Raw genomic sequence first — 21938 nt, 5'->3', positions numbered from 1 at the left:
GTAATGGTGTTGCAACTGCTGCATTGTACGGCGATTTGGGTAGAGTTTGGGAAGTAGCGGTGGGAAGGTTTGATTAGGGAACCCCGTGATCATACATACGCTCCTTACCTTGATTTTTAGTTTCTGTCTGGCAAGTGACATTGTGTTTGTAAGTTATTGGGGTTCTGGTTATTACATTGCTGTATTATTTGTGATAGGTTGTGTGGTTAATTTTGTTTTTGAAAAAGTTAGATGGTTGATGGGAGGCATTATTAATAGCTAAAGTAAATGTTATATGACTGGTGTGCAATTAATATAAAATAACATGTGCATTTATAAAGCAAAAAGGACAATTGAGGGACAGAATGCAGAACAATGCCATACATTCACCCCAGTACAGAGATCGTGGACTAAATCCATTGTTTTTTGCTCACCATGCCATTCCAGCTAGGACCAGCCATATGCAAATCAGTCTTGAACCTGCACCCAATGGAAACAGTCCAGCCCGAACTGCCAGGCCAGGTCCTCCCTGAACTGGAAACAAGCATCCTAGGACCGGTTTTGGGCTTTCAGCCCTCATCAGCCAGGATAGCTTGACTCAATGGCATGGAGAGCACAGGACTCGGTGTGAGCATACCCGTCCCACTCGGGGTGACAAATGCAAAAAGAACAATTGATGGACAGAATGCAGAACAATGTCATACATTCACCCCAGTACAGAGATCTGGGCCTAAATCCATCGTTTTTTTGCTCAACGTGCCATTCCAGCTTGGACCCAGCCATATGCAAATCAGTCTTGACCCTGCACCCAATGGGAACAGTGCAGGCCGAACTGCCAGGTCAGTTCCTCCCTGAATTGGAAACAAGCATCCTAGGACCGGTTTCAGGCTTTCAAGCCTCATCAGCCAGGATAGCTTGACTCCAGTGGCATGGAGAGCACTGGACTCATGCCTGAGCATACCCGTCCCACTTGGGGTGACAAATGCAAAAAGAACAATTGATGGACAGAATGCAGAACAATGTCATACATTCACTCCAGTACAGAGATCTAGGCCTAAATCCATTGTCTTTTTTTAAACCATGCCATTCCAGCTTGGACCCAGCCATATGTAAATCAGTCTTGACCCTGCACCTAATGTGAACAGTCCAGCCTGAACTGCCAGGCCAAGTCCTCCCTGAACTGGAAACAAGCATCCTAGGACTGGTTTCAGGATTTCAGCCCTCATCAGCCAGGATAGCTTGACTCCAGTGGCATAGAGAACACAGTACTCACGTCTAGGCATACCTGTCCCACTCTGAGTGACAAATGCAAAAAGGAACAATTGACGGACAGAATGCAGAACAATGTCATACATTCACCCAAGAACAGAGATCTTGGCCTAAATCCATCGTTTTTTTTGCTCACCATGCCATTCTAGCTTGGACCCAGCCATATGTAAATCAGTCTTGACCCTGCACCCAATGGGAACAGTCTAGCCCGAACTGCCAGGCCAGGTCCTCCCTGAACTGGAAACAAGAATTTGGGCTTTCAGCCCTCATCAGCCAGGATAGTTTGTCTGCAGTACCATGAAGAGTACGGGACTCATGTATGAGCATACCGGTTCCACTCGGGTGACCAATGCAAAAAGAACAATTGATGGACATAATGCAGAACAATGTCATACATTCACCCCAGTACAGAGATCTGGGCCTAAAAACATAGTTTTTTTGCTCACCATGCCATTCCAGCTTGGACCCAGCCATATGCAAATCAGTCTTGACCCTGCACCCAATGGGAAGTGTCCAGCCCGAACTGCCAGGCCAGGTCCTCCCTGAACTGGAAGCAAGCATCCTAGGACCGGTTTCGGCTTTCAACCCTCATCAGCCACGATAGCTTGACTCCAGTGGCATAAAGAGTACGGGACTCATGTCTGAGCATACCCGTCCCTCTCGGGTTGACAAATGCAAAAAGAATAATTGATGGACAGTATGCAGAACAATGTCATACATTCACCCCAGTACAGAGATTTGGGCCTAAATCCATCATTTTTTTGTCCGCCATGCCATTTCAGCTTGGACCCAGCCATATGCAAATCAGTCTTTACCCTGAACTCAGGATGCTTCTTTCCGGTTCAGGGAAGACCTGGCTTGGCAGTTCAGGCTGGACTGTTTCGATAAGGCACAGGGTCAAGACTGACTTGCATATAGCGTGGGTCTGAACTGATGTGGCGAAGAGAGCTAAAGAATGATGATAAATTCAACCCAGATCTGTGACTGGGGGGAGTGTTTGAAAAGTTTCAGCGCTCCATCCACCATCTCCTTGTGTTTGCTTTGTTCGCCCTAAGTTGGCAGGGTATGCCATGACGTGTGTCCCTTGCTCACTTTGCCACTGGTTTCAGGCTAGCCTGGCTGATGAAGGGTGTTTCCCAGAAACCAGTCCCAGAATGCTTGTTCCGGTTCAGGGAAGACCTGGCTTGGCAGTTCGGGCTGGATTGTTCCCATGAGGCACAGGGTCAAGACTGATTTGCATATAGCTGGGTCTGAACTGAGGTGGCGAAGTGAGCAAAAGAATGATGTTGGATTCAACCCAGATCTGTGACTGGGGGTGAGTGTTTGAAAAGTTTCAGCGCTCCGTCCACCATCTCCTTGTGTTTGCTTTATAAAGCACACATTCACCCATGGGCATCTTGGTGCTGAATAACTGGTGTTTATTATTACCCAAGGGTACTCATTTTATCGACCTCAGAATAATGAAAGGCTGGGTAGGCTCACTGGGATTAGAACCTGTGACCATGAGGTCAAACACAGGCCCCTGGAAAAAATCACAACATAGAACAATCTGTTTCACTCATTCTTACCCACCTGCATGCATCCCAATAGATATTCCTGAAAACATCTGATGCAATAAAGTACAAAATCGATTTATTGGTTTAAAAAACAGTTAAATTACATAAATGATCCTAAAGACCCAAGTACATGATAGCATTATTGTTCAACAAATAATTCTAACAACACATAAAGACAAACCTAATAGCACTTTTTGTTAAGCATCAATGTGACACAATAAAAATAAATATAAAATAGAGAGCACATATCATGAATTTCTTTGTCAGGAAATTTGCAAATAGCACCCGTTTTTAATTAAAGGGTTAGTTGGAGTTTAAACATGTGTTTTAACTAGGAGTTGTTTAAAGCAGGCGATCTCCAGTAGAAAGTGGAGTGATTCGGTCCTATGTCCTCTATTATCCAGTCTTAAATTTGAAGGGGATACATACGGAAATACTACAACCTAGATAGCCAGGTTGGAGGACACAATCGGATACTTCGGGGAGTGTCAACTGACACCCTGGGATAGTACTATTTAGGGTCCCTTTGATTTAGAACCTTTAGGAGTATTTCCTGCACCAGTCCATATAGAATTGTGGGTAATTGAGGTGTTTATTTTTGTATTTCTTCTAGACGCTAACTATTAAAGGAGGACCTGAACCAGTATATTCAATTTGAAGGGATTGAGGATATCAATTATCATCCTTGGTTGTAGAGCAGAGACACATGTTTGGCCATTTTCAGGTAAAATATAAATTGTTATCTTTTGTTGCGTTGTATGACCGCTGGACTATTCATTAGGAACCTATACAATATTGAGCCATTTTTTTTGTCTTTATAGAAACAGCGACTGGACCAGTAACCTTGTACGCCATAGGTGTGGGATAGAGGGACTTTCTCACAACAATCAGCTTTAACCAGAGGAGTCTACTTTTCACCTTCCGTTACCAGGTTTAAGGTGAGCAATATTATGTCGCCGCAACCACTCTGAGGGTTTGTTCTGCGGTCAGTGAGGCTACCAATTATTGGATTATATTTCAAGTTGTCTTGAAGACTTTATAATAGCAGCTCTGACTTTATTCATCTAAAAGGATCTTTTTAGACTCTGTTAATCAGGTTCGGGTCACTTATATAATTATTTAGAGGAGAGCCTTCTTAACTTTATTTGATCATATAAGCATTGAGTGATGTAATGTTATGTTATGTTATCTATTCTTTTGTATAGCGCACGGCTACTCAAAAAGAGTGTCCCGGCGCTTTTTTGGAAAAGAAAGGCTGCAACACAATAACATAACACCATTAAAAAAAGAAGGAGAAAGGCAGAACGAGCAAATACACAAAAGAAACGGGCTACTGGGTAAACAGCCAGGTTTTAAGGCCTTTTCTAAAGGCAAGTAGACTAGTAGCTCCCCGCAAAGTGATCGGCAGAAAATTCCACAGCTGTGGTGCCAGTAGTCCAAAAGAGCGGCCTCCCAGGCGAGCTCTCTTCACACGTGGGACAGCCGCCAAGAGCAGGGATTCCGACCTCAGAGAGCGCGTCGGATGATAGAAGGCCAGTCTCTTTTGAAGGTACTTTGCTCCCACAGCGTGGAGGGCCTTATAGGCCAGAATCAGAGCCTTAAAGGCAATCCGCTTCCGGATTGGGAGCCAATGCAGGGTTTTCAACAGGCCCGACGCACTGGCCCGTCTATTTAAACCAAAAATTGCTCTCGCGGCAGCGTTCTGCACCACTTGGAGCCGCTGCAGCAGATACTCTGGCAGGCCCAGGTAAAGAATGTTAGAATAATCTAACCTGGACCCGATGAGAGCCTGCACTGTCAGTTTCCTATGCTCCTCCGATAGCAGGGGCAGGAACCTGCGCAGCATCCTAAGGATGCCGAAACAAGTGCCCGACACCCCAAGGATCTGGGATTTCATCGTTAGTCCCTTATCCATCTTGACCCCCAGGTTCTTGGCAATTTGGGAGGAGCAAGACGGAGGAAACATATTAATGGGCCACCAGGTCTGCCAATCTGGCTCTGTGTCACACCCAAAGAAGAGTACCTCGGATTTGTCGGAATTGCACTTGAGGCTGTTCAGTTGGAACCATTGGAAAACAGCCCCAAGGCAATCCCGGATACTCTCCCCGTCAAAGTCTCCTCCTCTCTTACACGAGAAGAGGAGCTGGGTGTCGTCGGCATAGGATACGATCTGGGCCCCATACGACTCCGCCAACGCCGCCAACGGGGTCATGAAGATGTTAAAGAGTGTAGGGCTCAGAATCGAGCCCTGTGGGACCCCGACTCCCAAAGGCGGCATAACAGCGGAATCTGGCGAGGCCCAGACCGTTTGCCGGCGGCCGGCTAGAAAGGAAGAAAACCAGTCGAGCACCGTCCCCCGTAGACCTATCTCATAAAGTCTTGCGAGAAGACCATCATGGGGGACGGTGTCGAAAGCCGCCGACAAGTCCAGCATCACCAGCATGGCTTTGCCCCCAGAGTCCAGAACCCTTTAATGGTTTCTGAGACCTTGAGAAGCGCAGTCTCCGTGCTGAGATGGGGACGAAAACCCGACTGAGTGGCATGCAGGATCTCATTGGTCTCAAGAAAATTGGAAAGCACCACTTGAACGTGCTTTTCCACAATCTTTGTGAGAGCCGGCAACAGAGAGATAGGCCTATAGTTGACCGGGGCCTTTGGATCAAGGCCTGGCTTCTTAAGCAATGGGATCACCATCGCCTGCTTCCAGGCTTGCGGGACCACTCCCTGGCTCAGCGAAAGATTCAATAGCGGGTTTGCCAGCGGATTGATCACCTCCGCTGTCAGGTTCCTGCATCACCACGCCTACCCGCTGCTGAGGCTCATGATTCCTGGGTGTCCCTGTTGTGGCTGGCTGAATTTGCCTATAATAATGCGTGGCATAGTTCATTGGGGGTGTCCCCCTTCTATGCCAACTATGGGTTCGATGCCCGGGCATTGCCTATCACCATTCCTGGAGAAGTGGGTAATCAACCTTCGGTGTTGGGTTCGGTCTGACGTTTGCATGCAGTACAAAGGAAAGTGTCCAGACATTTGGTTCAAGCCAAACAAGAGTACAAGAAATGGGCCGATAAGCATCGAGGTGTGGGTCCTGTTTACCAGGTGGGGGACAGGGTGTGGTTGTCCACCAAAAACATCAGGTTTAAACTCCGTTCGGTGTTCCATCCTAAATACATTGGTCCGTATGTTGTTTTGAAACAGGTTAACCCTGTGGCGTATAGACTGAAACTTCCGGCCTCACTTCGAATTCACCCGGTATTTCACTGTAGTTTGTTGAAACCGGCTTTGGCTGCTCGACGGAGGGCTCCTCCCCCAGTGCTGTGCGACGATGGTCTGGAGTATGTAGTACGCTGCATAAAAGACTCTAAACGTCGCAGAGGCTCGTTGTGGTACTTGGTGGCCTGGAAGGGCTACTCGGCTGAGGACGACTCTTTGGAGCCATCTGTGAATGTGCATGCTCCTGTTGCTGTCAGATCGTTTCATCGGAGGTATCCTGCCAAGCCTGGGCCTAGGAGGCGCTAGGAGAGAGGGCATACTGTCAGGTTCCTGCATCACCGCGCCTACCTAATCATCAGAAAACTACATCTCCCATGATCCTTGTAGGGGGAAGTATAAGGGTGGTGTTCACAGGAAAAGAGTTGCACGTAATTTTGAGTCCTTTCTTTGTGTTTCCGTGTTGCTGGGAGAAGACCGGCGTTTATCGAGCTGCGGCCGCGTTGAGAAGGGAGAGCTCTGATCAAACTCTTCACAGCGTTAAGGTATCACTTGCTATAGTTCCGCTGGGAGCCCTGAGCTCGGGCGCCTTCCGGCTTTCTGAAATCTCGAAGCCTTTGTTTTTCTATTCAAAGTAACGCACCAGCGGGTGCGTGTCAATTTCAAACCCGGCTCCTCTGGGTTTTCTGTTTCACGGAGCTTCGCGGCGGCTGCTGCAAGTTACCGCGGAAAGGCTTTATTCGAATAAGATATCCTTGTCCTGCAATGTCCGGAGTAGAGTGGTGAGGCATACTACCTACTGCCGGCTAGAGTAATCATACGTGTCCTGCAATGTCCGGAGTAGAGTGGTGAGGCATACTACCTACTGCCGGCTAGAGTATTCATTCTTCTGATCATATTCAAATAGCGGAGCGTAGTGGTGGTCGCAACCACACGTTGCCGTTATATTGTTTATAGACTTTTGTTTTGCTGTCGAGTACACCTACGTATTACCTCTCCTTTGGATAAGGAAATTCTAAGTCATTTTAAAGGGACAGAGCTTTGCTTGATCGAGTGACAACGTGTGGTATTATACTACAAACTCTTTTAAGTAATCCAGACTAAGACTTGTGAATAACTCAAAGACTAATTTAGAGGAAGAAGTCACTAATTCAGGGGGGGATCATTTACTAAGGTTCATTCTCCACATAATATGGTGTGTATCCACAAGGGGTTTATAGTTTCTAGATCTTAAACCGGTGTGATATTGTTGTGATAATCATTGTGTTTCCTTTCAGGAAGTTGGACTGATAATCATTTAATCTTGCTGGAGGAATGTGTACAGCCCCTCAAGGTATTCAGAAGTCTAGAGATTATTATTGAGAGTAGCCTTATCATTGGTTGGTGTTATAAAACTTATGCTCTGTCGTTTCAGATCCCTTGTCCCTGCTGACCCCTACCCTTCCCCGGTCTCTTTTCATTATTTATCCCTCGCCTGATGGTTCGAACCCCCTGTGTACTAATTCAGGGTGTTGGTAACATCAGGAGGTGGACCCCTTTGTTCATCGATCGGATCCTGTGGAGCAGGCCCTGACAGAATTACGTGCCCACGATATAAGCTCCACCTGATACGATTGTTGAACAAACATGGCTACCCTAGAGGAAGTGTTACAAGCGCTAGTGTTAGTTCAACAGGAGTTGGTAGCCTCTAGAGCAGAGGCTACAGCCTCTAGATCAGAGGCTACAGCCTTAAGAGAAAGAGTGGATAGGTTAGTTGGCAACCCCTTTGATGCTGCTACACTTAATCCTCGTATACAAGTAACGGTGCCTCCCCCTATACCGTTGGCAAGCCCTGAGAGATACTCGGGGGATTCGTCTAAGACGCAGATATTTCTTACACAGATCATGATGCATTTTTCTTGCAAACCCGCGTCTTTTCCCAACCACCATTCAAGAGTAGCGTTCGCCATCTCTTACATGATAGGGGATGCAGCAAGTTGGGCTGTCCCATTGGTAAGGAGAGATGATGCTATTCTTTCAGACTGGGGGGCATTCAGGACCGAGTTTGAGAGGGTGTTTGATAGACGGGCCACTACATTCAGGGCTGACAGGGAATTGATGGAGTTAAGACAGGGACGTAATGAATTGATTACATACTTAACGTCCTTTAACAGATTGGTGGCAGAGTCTTCCTGGCCTGAAGAGAAACAGATGTCCATTTATTATCAAGGGCTGCGGGATGGGATGAAAGATGTCATAGCGCAAATAGATCCCCAACCTACTACATGTGCCGGAATGATTAACCTTTCCTTACGACTCGATGGCAGGATGTCAGAGAGATCAGGGGACAGGAGAAAATGGGACAGAGGATCCCCTAGGCCAGAGTATTTCAGTAAGAAGGGGCCATCATCAATAGGAGAAAGCCATGAACCTATGGAGATAGGAGCAGTGAGGGCACCTTTAACTAGAGAAGAAAAGGAAACCCGTAGAACCCAGGGGCTGTGCATGTATTGTGGGAGGAAAGGACATTACGTGAGAGAATGTCCCTCCAAGCCAAAAAATACAGGGAGTTGGGTTAAGAAAAGGTTAGCCATATCCAGTACCGAGTCTTACGACAAAGATAATGAAGGAAGGGATGATCAGACTCCCTTAAAGCTTCCTTCTCTAGTTTGTGAGGTTCTTCAAGATTCAGTATCTCACATCGTGTTGTCCATGTGTCTGGTGAGTCAGCTAGTGGGCCATCAAGTATTGGTGATGATTGACTCTGGGGCCACGGGCAATTTCATAGACAGCGGACTGGTAACATCTCTAAACTTGAAACGCATACCCCGGATACACCCAGAAGAAGTGTGGGCTGTAGATGGGAAACCCTTAAAATCTGGGATGATCACTGAGCAGACAGAAGAAGTGTTGTTGGTGGTAGAATTGCCAGAAGGGGAACATCGGGACAGGTTAACCCTCAATATAATCGAGGCTCCACAATATGAGGTGATTCTGGGTATGCCATGGCTCTCATATCATTGAACTATCGCTCAGCCAACACTCCCACCTCCCCCTTTAAAGCTGGGCTTCTGAACTGCAGATCCCTTCCTAAACATGCAGATGATATCTATCTGCTGCTAGCTGACTCAGAGTGGGACGCCCTATTTCTCACCGAAACGTGGCTCAACGAAGAAAACCTTGCCTCCATTGCTCTAGCCGTTCCGCTCGGTTTCACTTTAAGTCTCTCCAATAGAGAGAAGAACAGAAGAGGTGGCGGAGTGGCTATTATCTTTAAAGATAAATACACCTTATCCTCTTCCACTCCTACCACCCTCGCCGGCATAGAGGGGCTACACTTCTGCCTCCAAATCAACCCTCAAACGTCCCTAGCTGGCCTGATAATATATAAACCCCCGGACTGTTCTCCGGCCCATACCCATGACCTTATGGACTTCATAGTCCAAAACACTCTCTCTCACCAACACTATATAGTAGTCGGTGACTTCAACGTTCATGCAGACAGATCTGACTGTCTTTTGGCTTCCCAACTTATTAACACACTTCAATCAGCAAATCTAGCCCTTATCACCTCCGGTACCACGCACCAGGCAGGCCATATGCTGGACCTCATTTTCTCTAACATTCCGGATACCACAACTAAACCCCCGCTGCCACTTCTATGGACAGATCATTTCCTCGTCCCCTTCCTAATCTCTTTCCCTACTTGCTCTCGAACTACAGGAAAACGCACGTATGTACGAAGAAACTGGGATAACTTATCCACCGAGACCCTCTGTCCCGCGCTCGCAGCTGCCCCCCCTTTACTATCAGCAGATGTGAACTCTGATGCAATACTACTGAATCACTGGATTAGCAGCACAGTAGACTCTATTGCTCCGCCCAAAATAGCCACTTCACGAAGAGAATCCCCGTCTGCCCCCTGGTTCTCTGCAGAACTGATAGCTGAAAAAAGCAAATGCAAAAGACTAGAACGTCAGTGGCGGGCTAGCTACTCCGAACCTGCAAAAAACTGCTATAAAAAAGCCCTGCACAGCCTTCATCACTCCATAAAAAAAGCAAAAAAACTGTTCTTTGTATCCTCTATTCAACAAGCGGAACAACCGAGCAAAGAAATTTTTAAAATAGTTCAGTCCTTCTTCAAACCCAAGGCCATCGAAACAGAAATTATTCCCTCTAGCAAACTCTGTGAGGATATCTCAGATTTTTTCGACAAAAAAATCCTGAAGGTCTATGACTCCTTCACCCCCTCCGAGCCAACAATTATGGCAGACCACGATATCATTGTGATGCCTACCCCTCCCTTAACTCGGTTCCTCCCAATCACCCACGAGGATGCATTGAAAGAACTACACAAATGCAAATCAGGTGCTCCTGATGACCCCTGCCCCCCCAAACTGTGGAAAATGATGTCGGATGCCACGTTAGGGCCACTCCTTCACATCTGGAACATGTCCATCGAGACTGGCACGTTCCCCGACCGCTGGAAACATGCCACTCTTCTCCCATTGAAAAAAAAACCCAATGGCGCCCCCGATGATCTGAGCAATCTCCGCCCCATCTCCCTACTAGCAGCCCCAGGAAAAATGCTGGAAAAACTTATCCAACGCCAACTCAATGGTTTCATCGAAAAAAGTGGCATACTACATGAAACACAGTCTGGTTTCAGGGCCGGCTTCAGCACTGAAACTACCCTCATTGAGGTGGCTGAGTCAATCAGGTGGTCGCTGGATTCAGGAGCATCGGCCATGCTGGTGCTCCTGGATCTATCTGCCGCCTTCGATACTGTGGATCACGGTAGATTGCTGCTCAGATTGAAGGATATTGGCTTAGAGGACAAGGCACTGAGCTGGTTGCACTCCTACCTTACGAACCGCTCTCAGAAAGTAGCTCTGGGCGCTTTTTCCTCTGAACCCAAACGGCTGTGGTGTGGTGTCCCGCAAGGGTCCGCCCTCAGCCCGCTACTTTTCAATGTTTATCTGGCCCCACTTTTTACCTTAATCGCCAAATGGGGGGTCAAGGCGATTTCGTATGCGGATGATACGCAACTAGTCTCCCCATACATTGAGGTGTCAGAAGCAGCGTTCAGCAAAATAAAAGGCTGTCTTAGTGACGTAGCCAGATGGATGAACACTAACAAGCTAAAATTGAATGCTAGCAAAACCGAGGTACTATTCTTTGGGAAAAGTACTCCACCCTCCCCTGACCTCTGGTGGCCCACCGAAATGGGTCCTGCTCCCACCCCTGGCACCAAGGCAAAAAATCTGGGTGTATGGTGGGACGAGACGCTTTCCTTCTCCTCTCACATACAACAAGTCACCTCTAGCTGCCACTTTAAACTCCGCAACCTCCGAAAATTTCTCTCTCTTCTACCAACTGACTGTCGTAAATCGGTGGTCCATGCGACAGTCACATCCAGACTGGATTATTCGAACGGCCTCTATCTTGGCCTCCCAAAATATCTGACACAACGCCTGCAGAGCGTGCAGAATGCGGCTGCGAGATTGATAAAACACGTGCCTTTTAAACATCATATCTCTCCGCATCTTCACGAGCTGCACTGGCTTCCAGTGACAAGCAGAGTAAAATTCAAGGCGCTCCGTCTAGCTTACAGAGCACAAAAAGGGACTTGTCCCAATTATCTGAAACTCCGACTCCCCCGCTACCATCAAGAGAGACACCTGAGATCAAACTCGCAGACCCTACTGGCTGTACCTCGAGCGAGAAGAGCGAGACTCGGAGGTAGATCTTTCTCAGTAGGCACTGCGAAGCTTTGGAACTCCCTCCCCCCTGCCATCCAATCTGCCCCGTCAGAAGCCATCTTTAGGAAACTCCTAAAGACTTGGCTCTTTGGACAGAAAGCCTAGTACCTCTCCCTGCATCCCTCTCTGCTGCTGCGGTTTCTTTTCAGCGCCGGGACACCTCCTCGCGAGGTAGCTGTTCGCGCTTTACAAGAATCAGTATTATTATTATTATTATTATCATAACCCTGATATTGATTGGAAAGAGAAGAAATTGAGGTTTCCTTCACCTGTATGTCAGGAACACATGTCAACACATCCTGTTACTCAGGCTAGAGAGCTGTCTACTCCTTTTCAGGTGGCTACTGCGGCCCATGTGCATATCAGTCGTTTGCGGATGTATTTAGCGAACAGCTGGCTAATGAACTACCACCTCATCGTTCATACGACTGTTGCATTGATATGGTTGAAGGAGCCCTGATGCCCACCTGTCGTGTGTATGCATTATCTGTGCCTGAAACTAAGCACCTCAAAGAGTATCTAACTCATTATCAAGCTATAGGCTTTATCCGCCCTTCCAAGTCCCCTGCAGCCTCTCCTTTATTTTTCATAGCGAAAGCTAATGGTGAATTGAGGGCTTGTGTTGATTACAGAATGCTGAACAAAAACACTGTCCGTAACAGGTACCCTCTCCCCCTTATTCCGGTGCTACTAGATCAAGTAAGGAAGGCCTGCATTTATACAAAGTTAGATCTTCGGGGGGCATATCACCTTGTGAGAATGAGGAAGGGTGATGAATGGAAGACGGCCTTTAAAACATGCTACGGGTTGTTTGAATACACTGTTATGCCTTTTGGACTGTGTAACGCCCCGGCCGCCTTCCAATACTTCCTGAATGATGTTTTGAGAGATCTGGTAGACATCAGTGTGGTTGTTTACATTGATGATATCCTGATATATTCTTGTAATGTAGGGATTCACCATGACCATGTGACACAGGTTTTACAGAGATTGAGAGAGAACAATTTGTTCTGTAAGCTTAGTAAATGCGAGTTTGGAGTAACCACTGTGGAGTTCCTGGGGGTCATGCTATGTCCAGATGGGTTGCAAATGGCAGAAAGAAAGGTGCAAGCAGTTCAGTCCTGGCCCACACCGAAAACAGTGAAAGAAGTCCAATGTTTCCTGGGTTTTGCGAACTATTACAGGAGGTTTATTGATGGCTTTTCGCGCATTGCTGCACCTCTTTCTCGGCTACTAAGAAAAGGGGTGGTGTATGATTGGTCGCAGGAAGCGGAGAATGCTTTCACTCATCTCAAGAGGGCGTTTGTCACCGCGCCCATATTAGCACATCCACAACCTGAGTTGCCGTATGTTGTAGAGGCAGATGCCTCGGACGAGGCAGTAGGGGCTATATTGTCTCAGAGGCATGTACAAACAGGTCAACTCCACCCGGTTGCGTATCTCTCCAAAAAACTGAGCCAAGCAGAGAAAAACTACACTATAGCAGAAAAAGAACTACTTGCTATTAAAAAGGCCTTCCAGGAATGGCGACAATACCTATGGGGGGCCATACATCCAGTGACTGTGTTCTCAGACCACCGTAATCTGCAATACATGCGAACGGCTAGACATCTGTCACAGAGACAGATACGGTGGATGCTGTTTTTTGCAGAGTACAATTTTCTGATAACTTTCCGTCCAGGTGCTGAAAACAAGAAGGCGGATACTTTGTCACGCTTGGGTGATACCTTGGAGGTAAAGGCTGATCCTCCAATGGATGCCATCATTGAACCCAGCAAAGTAATCTGTGTGCTCAATGCGGATGTATTTCTGGAGACAATCAAGGGACAAAAGACCGAGGCGGCCTGGAGGTTGTGGAGTAGTAAAGACATCAGGCGATCCCTCGTCCGTGGTCTGCCTTTCGTGGAAAACAAACTGTTCTTGCCTACCATGGAAAGCAGGAAAAAGGCTTTCGAGTGGTGTCACTCCTCGCCACTGTCAGGTCATCAAGGCATAAGGAAATCAGTGCTCTTGGTTCAGAGGCAGCTCTGGTGGGATACCTTGTCCAGAGACGTAACTCTTTGGGTGGGTCAGTGTGAGGTGTGTGCACGTGCAAAGACATTGCAGAGTCAGAGCAAGGGGAAACTAATGCCATTACCCACTCCGAAGAAACCATGGCAGAGTATTAGTATGGACTTTATCACAGGGTTGCCTTCTGATCATGGACATACAGCTGTGCTGGTGGTGGTAGACAGCCTTACAAAAATGGGACATTTTATACCATGCAGGAACCTCCCCACGGCGGGTCAAACAGCACAGCTGCTTTTGGCTAATGTCTTCCGTTTCCATGGGATCCCTGAAGTCATCATTTCAGACAGGGGACCTCAGTTCATTGCGAGCTTTTGGAAGTCATGGTGTTTGGCGTTAAAGATCAAAGCCTCTTTGTCAACCAGTTTCCATCCCCAGACGGATGGTCAGACTGAACGGCTCAATCAGACCTTGAAAAAATATCTACGATGCTATGCTGCTGAGGCTCATGATTCCTGGGTGTCCCTGTTGTGGCTGGCTGAATTTGCCTATAATAATGCGTGGCATAGTTCATTGGGGGTGTCCCCCTTCTATGCCAACTATGGGTTCGATGCCCGGGCATTGCCTATCACCATTCCTGGAGAAGTGGGTAATCAACCTTCGGTGTTGGGTTCGGTCCGACGTTTGCATGCAGTCCAAAGGAAAGTGTCCAGACATTTGGTTCAAGCCAAACAAGAGTACAAGAAATGGGCCGATAAGCATCGAGGTGTGGGTCCTGTTTACCAGGTGGGGGACAGGGTGTGGTTGTCCACCAAAAACATCAGGTTTAAACTCCGTTCGGTGTTCCATCCTAAATACATTGGTCCGTATGTTGTTTTGAAACAGGTTAACCCTGTGGCGTATAGACTGAAACTTCCGGCCTCACTTCGAATTCACCCGGTATTTCACTGTAGTTTGTTGAAACCGGCTTTGGCTGCTCGACGGAGGGCTCCTCCCCCAGTGCTGTGCGACGATGGTCTGGAGTATGTAGTACGCTGCATAAAAGACTCTAAACGTCGCAGAGGCTCGTTGTGGTACTTGGTGGCCTGGAAGGGCTACTCGGCTGAGGACGACTCTTTGGAGCCATCTGTGAATGTGCATGCTCCTGTTGCTGTCAGATCGTTTCATCGGAGGTATCCTGCCAAGCCTGGGCCTAGGAGGCGCTAGGAGAGAGGGCATACTGTCAGGTTCCTGCATCACCGCGCCTACCTAATCATCAGAAAACTACATCTCCCATGATCCTTGTAGGGGGAAGTATAAGGGTGGTGTTCACAGGAAAAGAGTTGCACGTAATTTTGAGTCCTTTCTTTGTGTTTCCGTGTTGCTGGGAGAAGACCGGCGTTTATCGAGCTGCGGCCGCGTTGAGAAGGGAGAGCTCTGATCAAACTCTTCACAGCGTTAAGGTATCACTTGCTATAGTTCCGCTGGGAGCCCTGAGCTCGGGCGCCTTCCGGCTTTCTGAAATCTCGAAGCCTTTGTTTTTCTATTCAAAGTAACGCACCAGCGGGTGCGTGTCAATTTCAAACCCGGCTCTTCTGGGTTTTCTGTTTCACGGAGCTTCGCGGCGGCTGCTGCAAGTTACCGCGGAAAGGCTTTATTCGAATAAGATATCCTTGTCCTGCAATGTCCGGAGTAGAGTGGTGAGGCATACTACCTACTGCCGGCTAGAGTAATCATACGTGTCCTGCAATGTCCGGAGTAGAGTGGTGAGGCATACTACCTACTGCCGGCTAGAGTATTCATTCTTCTGATAATATTCAAATAGCGGAGCGTAGTGGTGGTCGCAACCACACGTTGCCGTTATATTGTTTATAGACTTTTGTTTTGCTGTCGAGTACACCTACGTATTACCTCTCCTTTGGATAAGGAAATTCTAAGTCATTTTAAAGGGACAGAGCTTTGCTTGATCGAGTGACAACGTGTGGTATTATACTACAAACTCTTTTAAGTAATCCAGACTAAGACTTGTGAATAACTCAAAGACTAATTTAGAGGAACAAGTCACTAATTCAGGGGGGGATCATTTACTAAGGTTCATTCTCCACATAATATGGTGTGTATCCACAAGGGGTTTATAGTTTCTAGATCTTAAACCGGTGTGATATTGTTGTGATAATCATTGTGTTTCCTTTCAGGAAGTTGGACTGATAATCATTTAATCTTGCTGGAGGAATGTGTACAGCCCCTCAAGGTATTCAGAAGTCTAGAGATTATTATTGAGAGTAGCCTTATCATTGGTTGGTGTTATAAAACTTATGCTCTGTCGTTTCAGATCCCTTGTCCCTGCTGACCCCTACCCTTCCCCGGTCTCTTTTCATTATTTATCCCTCGCCTGATGGTTCGAACCCCCTGTGTACTAATTCAGGGTGTTGGTAACATCAGGAGGTGGACCCCTTTGTTCATCGATCGGATCCTGTGGAGCAGGCCCTGACATCCGCAACTTTCGCCAAAAATTTAGCGGGGCAAGGGTCGAGAGGCGAGCCCGACTTGAGATTACCCATTAGAGCCAGAGAGTCAGAGGTAGAGATCGGGGGAAACACACCCAGCGTCACACCTAACGGAGCCCGCAGGGACAAGATGGCCTCAGGATTAATCAGGCCCGTAGGCACAGGCGATGGAAAAGAATCCTGTATCAGTTGGATTTTGCTTGTAAAGAAATCAGCAAGGTCCGAAGCCCAGGAGTCAGATGGCTTTTCATCCGAGGTGTTCGACCGTGGGGAAATATATTCTCTCACAATGGAGAAAATCTCCTTACAAGAGTTAGAAGCAGCTTCTATTCTCCCGGCCAAATAAGCTTTCTTTTCCAGGCGAATGTCCCGGTGATAGGCCTTGACCGCCGTCTTATAGGTCAGCTTGGCTACAGTATCGTATTGTGCCCGCCACGCTCTCTCAGCCACCTTACACTGCTGCCGCGTAGCCGACAGTGCTGCGGTAAACCAAGGCGCAGAGACCCGTTTCGGAATCAGGCGGGGGGCATTTCCGGGGCAAGATCATTTAGCCTGTCTAAGAGCCATGCTTGCAAGGTCTCCAGATCCCTATCCAGATCGCCTGAGAGGGAGCATGGATGATCCACAGCAGCCTGGGCCAGCATCTCGGGGGTCACTCGATGATATGCCCTATGGACCCGACCCTGCTGCTGTGCCAAAGCAGCAACCGGTTTAACTATGCCTTTGATCGTAAATTTGGCTAGTAAGTGGTCAGACCATAGTACCGGGATAATCTCAATCCCCTCCAAAGGGGACAACGAGAATACCTGGTCGAGAGTATGCCCCTTCTCGTGCGTAGGCCCCTGCAAATGAGGGATCAATCCCAGCGGGGCCATAGCCTCAGAAAGTTTAATGGCAGCTGGGTCAAACGGATCGTCCATCCGAAAATTGAAATCCCCAGCAATGATACAGTGTTCCGCTTTCAGGGCCAGCCCCAGCAACACGGAGTCCAGATCTTCAAAGAACATTCCGGGCAGACCAGGTGGTCTATATACAAGTAAACCCTTGACAGATTGATGCGGAGACAAAGTCATAGAAAAGGCAAGGGTCTCCGAGCCTCGGATGTCTTCCACTGACAAGATCACGCACGGCGTGCCTTTCTTAACCACCAATGCCACTCCGCCACCCCTTCCCTTAGCTCTATCCTTCCTGAAGATGTTATAATCAGGGGGGATTGCTATGGCGACATCAGGGTTGGAAAGTTCACCCCACCACGTCTCAGTGAGCATAAGACATAGTGGCTTCGCTGTATCTAGAAGCTCAAATATGTCTTGCTCTATTAATGAAAAAGTGGAGTATTTGGGTTATAGACAATCAATGAATGCTTATCATTTTTTTGTAGCAGTATAGAATTGAATTTCCAGTCAAGCAATAGGAAGCTCTTGACCCTTATCTCCCGAGAAGCATACGCTCAGGGACAAATGAGTATTCATCATTACCTTATTTAAGGTGAGGCTTTGCTCTCAATATAAGTATATACTATTCAAGGCCATTCAAATAGAGATGGCCGGTGGTGCGTGGGTCTAAGTAATCATAGAGATGTGTGTTGACATGAATGTGAACAGTGGGAAGAGTGACATATATACCTGGATAATCATGAGATAGTAAAATGTGTGTTTTCTCTCTATATTTTGGAGGTAACATGAGTCCTGTAATGAACAATGGCTATGACACTATTCCAGTAGGGATGAGATATATGGCTTTAGTAGAAACTCGTGCAACATCGATTGTAATAGATGTATACATTGTGCATTGTTAGAGATGGGAGACTCTAGTTGGCAGAGGTAGGTACCACTGTAAAAATAGGGACCCTTGCTTCTAGTCAGGGTGAGGGGGAAACACTCTTTAAATAACCCTTGCTCACCCCCTTGGTAGCTTAGCACGAGCAGACAGGCTTATCAAAGGCAATGTGTAAAGGATTTGTACCAACACTCACAGTAACACAGTGAAAACACCACAAATGGACTGCACACCAGTTTAGAAAAATAAAGTATCTTTATGTAAACTACACAAGACCAAAACGACAAAAATCCAACATACACAGTTCAATATAATTTTCAAAGAGTTCTAGGGTTTGCAACAAAATAATCCACTGTTGCGTCACTTTTAGGCTAAAGTACCTGTAGGTGCGACAAAAGTTCCAAGTGGAAGCTGCAGCATTGAAAAACAAGCAATGAGTCACTCCTGAGACCCTGGGGAGGCAAAGCGACAACCCAGCTGCATGCAGTGGGCATGTTGCGATGAATCCGGTCTGCATGGGGAGGGATGCGATACCTTGTATGGATTCCGGTGCGCAAGCCCGGTAGGAAGCGTCTCGCACAGGCACGATGCGACGATCTTCGGGCCAGCGATGATCTCCAGTGCGGCGATGATGCACGGGGCAGCGTTGATCTTCTCTCACGTCCCCTCGAGGCTAGGGCTCTGCAACAATGTTTGCAGCAACGGGATGCGATCCGCAAGCAAGCGATGCAATGGTTTTTCACAGCGACGACAGGCTCTGCGACGATACTCGCAGCAACAGGAATCTTCCCGCACCAGAGCGATGCACTCCACAAGCAAACGCTGCATCGGTTCGTGCAGCAGCAACAGGCGCTTCAACGATCTTCGCGGCGACTGGAATTTTCTCGCACTGTCGACGATGTGCTCCACAAGCGAGCAATGCGTGTAAATTGTAGATCTTCTGTTCTCCTTCTTTTTCAGCTCCCCAAACAGCAGGCAAGAACTTCCAGAGGCCCCACAACTGGCTCAGGCACTCTAGGAAGGGCAGAACTTGCACATCAGAGTTCAGGGGGGAAGCTGGGGTTGAAGTCCTTTTGTTCCTCTGACTTCTTAACAGGATCCCAGCTCTTCTTAGGCCCTTGGAGATCTCCTCAAGCAAGGTCACACAGCAACAGCAAAGAACTTCCCCTCTCCTTGGTAGCAAAGCAACTGCAGGTCAGCCCACAAACACACAGCAGGACAGTCCTTCCTCTTCAGTCTTCAAGCTTTCTCCTTGGATGATCTAATTTTCTGAGGTCTGGGCATCCCTTTTTATGCCAAAATTCTCTTTGTTCTCTGAGAGGCCTTGGCCTAGTCAGAACCAGTTCTGGTCAGTCCTGGAGCACTTTGTTTTCCCGACTTCTCCTTTCCCTTTGAGAGAGAGGGGCAGGGTCAGGGTCGTCAGCCACCCAGCAGGATGTAGAACCAGTATTGTGGAAAGCAGGCATAGCCCTGTTCAGGCCCAGGTGCTATCCCCTCCCACCACTCAAGATGCAGATGCAGCTATTCAGCCTAGGGCTGACTCACTCAGCTCCCTGGAGCCAGCTCAGCCCCTGTAGCTCACAAACCAGACAGTTAATAAACAAACAGGCTAAGGCATACAGAAAGGTCAGACAAGAAAACAGCCACTTTTTAAAAGTGCTGTTTTCAAACACAGGATTTAAAAAACATCTTTCCTAAAAGATGTGTTACTAAATTCTGAGTTCAGGGATACCAGACTTTAATTTTTTATCTTGCTCCTATCGGTAGATAAGCAGGTATGACAGAAAACTCCACAACAGGAGGAGGGTCCAAGAGACAGTTTACCGACCAACTAACAGATTCCATCCCCAATTCAATTCTATCTTATCATAACAGAATCTGGTGGTCAAATTGAGAAAGAGAGCAAGAAATTACACTATTGAAAGGCTATCTTGCCCATAGGCTATAATGGAGAATGCTGTGTATAATGTTTACCTGCATATATTTTTTATCGTAACAGAATATGGTGGTCAGATTAAGAAAGAGACCAAGAAAGGACAACAATATTTCCATAATGAGTCATATAAAGAACACCGAGAGGCGACCCCAGTGAGGAAAAGTCGGATTTCCATCAACTGCCAAGAGAGGCCAGTGTCATCATTTGGATATCCTACCACCACCTCTCTTGATGATCGCAAACAAGAAAGAGGTGTAGAAAAAGAATTACAAAAGATGACCCATGGGGTCAATAGATGCAACAGATAAGATATATGTATTATTCATTGATGGAAAAAATATGTGCAGTGCAAAGTGAGTCAACGTTAAAAGTAATTTGGAAGAAAAAACTCATTTTATTCCAACATCTCTTCCAATCCCATTAAAAACATGTGAAAGCGGCTTTTAACAAATAGGCCACTTCTCAGGTGATGGTCAACTAGTTTCAGCCTCTCGAGCCGCTCGCCCAGGCTTTCTAAAGGACCTAAATGTAAATAGTTACTGCATAATTATAATTGAAATGAGTGTTCATACAAAAATACCTCAGTACCAGCAGGGTGATCTTCACACCTGTAGGAGAGAGAAACAAAAATATAAATAATAATGAAATTAAATATTCGCCTCTTTGCTCTCATATAGACACCATCTTAATCTTAAATTGGCTTATTTTTTCACAAAACAGTTGCACTCACCTGCTTTGTATGAGCTCTAGGCCTCACCTCACCTGGCAACTATTCAGGAATAGGAGACCCCGCCCTGTAAAAAACAAAGTCACTGATCACAGGGGGATCTACTAACTGACAAATGTAAGTATTTGCAAACAAATAAACAATTATTTTTTTTTAAATATGCCAAATCTACTTGTCATATCTCTTTCAAAAGGATGCATACATTGAGCAGTGATTCTTCCCACTTCTGTTAACTATTCAGATGTTGAGGTTTTTTGTAGTGTCTTACATATTTGGCATTTGAAACTGTTCCAAATAACTTCATCATGAACACGTTCATATCTAGCCAATATATACAAGGCTTTATCTACGTATATATATATTACCTCAGAATTCACAATAAAAGGTAGTTCTTAGCAAGACAGGCCTCCTTAGGGTATGGTGCATATTATGCCCAACCAACTCCTTTTGGGTGTAGTATATAATATGCCTGAACTAGCCACAATCATATGATCTTATTACCATTATTGGTCTCAATTCACAGCATGTACTCGGTAGTGCTTTTTTTTAAAAAAAGAGAAGAAAAAACACTGATTATGCTGTGTAAAGCATTTCTCCGTCAGTCTACAAAGGATGTTGTAATCATCTCAGTCGTCACTGGAGTGTTTCCCCAAGTCCTCCCAGACAAAATACATCGGGGTGAACACACGAAAAGAAGAAAAACAATTAAAAAAACTGATAAGAAACCCATTTGGTTTAAAAAAAACAGCGTGAGCTGCTATAGCAATGCAGTTTCTTAGACGAGTGTTTCTAGCGGCTATAACATTTAGTATTGACAAAGTGTATGCACGGAGTGCTCCTACCAACTTGAATATTTTGTGCTGGAATGGTAAATGGCCTTAACTCTCAGTCGGTGCCTTGTGCTTTCCCGGAGCTCGTGGGAGGGACCGAGGCACCGGAAACCACCATTAAATACGAGTGTATAGACCGTCTCTATATGAAACTACAAAATGACGTCATTGGCGTCCAGATTGTAGTTTAACTTGTGTCCGTGGTGATATAGACACAAATAAGCCTAGCAAGTTACGGCTCAGTATATGTACCCAAGAAATCAGCAACAAGCAGGAACGAACCCGGATGGGAAATGATAGTGAATCTCAGTGGAAAGATTTTTACTATTGAAGAGGAAATGATTCTGAATTGGGGCTTAGGCTTCGTAACTACGTCAAATGGTGATGACTTCACAACTCAATGTGAATTAGTGCGTTT

Source organism: Lissotriton vulgaris, chromosome 6 (genome assembly GCF_964263255.1).
Source record: "Lissotriton vulgaris chromosome 6, aLisVul1.2, whole genome shotgun sequence".
NCBI lineage: Eukaryota > Metazoa > Chordata > Amphibia > Caudata > Salamandridae > Lissotriton > Lissotriton vulgaris.
Note: the sequence above shows the minus strand (reverse complement) of the source record.